Source organism: Aegilops tauschii, chromosome 4, assembly GCF_002575655.3.
Source record: "Aegilops tauschii subsp. strangulata cultivar AL8/78 chromosome 4, Aet v6.0, whole genome shotgun sequence".
NCBI lineage: Eukaryota > Viridiplantae > Streptophyta > Magnoliopsida > Poales > Poaceae > Aegilops > Aegilops tauschii.
This window is the reverse complement of record NC_053038.3, coordinates 366,541,775-366,544,601: the sequence shown is the minus strand read 5'-3', so window position 1 is coordinate 366,544,601 and position 2,827 is coordinate 366,541,775. Positions and strand designations below refer to the sequence as shown.

Below are 2,827 nucleotides of genomic sequence, written 5' to 3'. Positions count from 1 at the left end.
ATAGCCTCCTCCCTCCCACGGGATAAGGTTGACCATTCACTTTGAGCTTACTAAGAACACATCTCACTCCCTCTCTTGACTCCCTACACCAAATCCCAGATCCCCAAGGGATTTGGGAACATTTGAGAGAAGTTCTCCAATCAAGTGATAGATCCACTCCTTCCCCTTCTTCTCACCAAAGGAATTCGTGATTTGAGCAAGTTCTTGAGCATTTCCCAACATTCTTGTTACTCTTGGAGGTTGGAGACTCCTAGGCGGTAGGAGTCTTTCGGAGAGGAATCGACCATTGTGATTATCCCCGGAAAAGTTTGTGAGGGTTTGGAGACCACCCCAAGGTCTACCACTAGTGGTTGAGAAACGCCTCCGTGGTGTTGTCTCAAAGGGAGAATAGGGTGAGCCTTTATGGCGTTGGTGTGCCTTCGTGGTAACATCCACCTCTCTAACGGTGACGTACCTTCCCTCCAAGGAAGTGAAGATCGGCATACATCCTCGTCTCCCGGAGTTGCGGTTATTCCTAACCCTAACTCTCTACTTGTGGTTACTTGTCTCTTAGGACTTTCGTATATCTTATTGTGCTTGTTTACTCACATACTTGTGTTACATGTTTATCTTGCTTAGCACTTAAGAGCATCTCCAGCCGTTCAGCCCCCCAGGGCGCCAAAAAAGAGGGGCCTGGGGGCGAGCCGGCGCTAGATCGGCCCGTGGGGTTCGTTTCTCCCCAGCCACGCCCACAGGTGCCGCCCCCCAAGGCGCCCCATATTCGAACTCCATCGTTCCCGCTCAAAGAAAAATGATCATCGCAATAGGTGCCACAGTTCGGCGATCAAATAAAAGGACACATAGTAGTTCGGCGTACAGAAAAGGAAGGACGCAGAAGGAGTACATCAAACGTCGAGCTCAACCTCCGGCGGCGTCGGCGTACGCGGGCTGGAAGGAGTCGGCACAACTTCCAGGCTGGTCGGCGTAGCTTCTGTGCTGCCGGGCATCGCGGAGGCATAGTCAGTGGGGCTGGGCGTCGCGAAGGCATCATCATCAGCCGTCGGGCTGGGCAGCGGCGTCGGCGTCGGCGTCGCCGGTATCTGATTCAGGATGAGGCCGCGCTCCGCCAAGAACCACACCTTGAGCTTCTCGTCGCCGCTCTGGAGCATGTCAGCGCCGCCCATCAAGAAGGTGAGGTCGTTGGTCCTCTTCTTCGCGTCTTGAGCTTTGAGCTTCGCGGCGGCGTTGGTCCGGAGCAAGTCGAGTTTGACGGCGATGTTCATCATCAAAACAGCCCACCTCACCTCAGTTTTCTCTTCTCGCTGGGCGGCCCTGGTCTTGGCGTCGGCGAGGCAGTGTTCGATGGACTCTTGCACTCGTGAGGCAGCTGACTCGGCGTATTTCACCTTCTTGGCACCTTTGTTGTCGTCCGGTCACCGGTCAGCCGCGCCCGCGGTCGGCTCGTCCGGCTTGTACGTCTCTTTGGCTTTGGCGAGGGTGCGCCGGACGGCCGCCCATTTCTCGCACCTGTCGATCCGCCTGAAGACGTGGAGGTACTTAAACTCTGCGTCGCTGTTGTCATCACGGAACATGGCGAACATGCGTAGCAGCATTGCCGAAACGAAAGAACATCAGTCAGCGTGCGCGGCGCGCAAGAGGCGAAAGTGTGCACGCATGGCGGAAGGCAACAGTATGAGATACCTGATCCTCGACGCTGGTGCCGCTGTCCGGGCGAGCCGCGACCTCCTCGACGATCCCATGCCATTTGTTGCATGCCGTTTGGATGAGCCCCCAATGGTTCGCCATCGCCTTCGCCCCACGCTTCATGTGCACGCTTTTGAAGTAGGGGTCGACGAGCTTCCGCTCGTCGAACTCGGCCTTGATGCGGTCCCAATACGTCTCGATGCTCTGGTTCGTGCCGGTGACCGGGTCGAGGCAGACGACCTTCCACACTTCGGCGAGGCACTCCTCTTCCTTGGACGCCCACTTGATGCGTGGCTCGCCGGGCTTGGCCGCCTTCTTCTTCCTCTTCTTCTTGCCTTTCCTCGTCGGCGCCGGTTCCTCCTCCTCCCCTTCCTCCTCCTCCAGATCTTCCTCGCCGTAGTCGAGCTCGTCGTCCATGTTGCCGAGGTCAATCGAGTCGTCCTGGGTAGTGAACCCGGGGGAAGCGGCGGCGGCAGCCGAGCCGGGTGCGATGATGTCCTCCATGTCGGCCTCCGTCGAGTCGGCGTTGCCGAGATGCGTCGAGGATGCGGCTTGCGAGTAGAGGACGCGGTGAAGAGGTGGCGTCGGTGAGGCTGCATAGTCCGGCGGCGAGTACGTGTATGGCGGGTACTGCACGCCGGCGAACGCGGGCGAGGGCGTGCGCTGGACAGGGCGCCCATGGGGGAAGGTGATTTTGGGGTTGAAGCCACCATGGGCGTCCCCATCGGCATAGCCCGGCGAAGTCGTGCTCCATGGGTGCGGCGACGACGAGAACCCTGCCGGAAAGCCGACGCTTTGCTGGCTCCAGGCCGCGTACGGGTGCCCACTGGGTGGATTCATCATCGCCGCGCGCGCCGCCTCCGCTTGTTCCGCCGCCGCCGCAGTGTGCGCCGCTTTTTCCCTGGCCTTCTTGGCCATGTTGCGCCTGTCGGCAGTGACGGCCTCCCGGCGCTCCACACCCGCCTTCCACTCGGCGTTGCTCATGCCGTGGGGCTTGGATAGCGGCGCCTCGGCTTCCTTTGCTTCAGCTGGGCTATGGCGGCTGTGGGATCCGTCGCGGCGCGCGGCATCATGTACTTCTTTGGCGGCATGGCGGGCATTTGGTGGGAGGAGCCGAGCACTTGGCGGGAGGAGCTGAGCGTTT

The 2,827-nt window shown here is 59.7% G+C and overlaps 1 pseudogene; it reads right to left on the bottom strand.

Annotated features, from left to right (window-relative positions):
- Positions 1-884: 884 nt before the first annotated feature.
- LOC141021894 (uncharacterized) lies at positions 885-2,437 on the bottom strand (annotated as a pseudogene).
- Between the last annotated feature and the right edge of the window lie 390 nt (positions 2,438-2,827).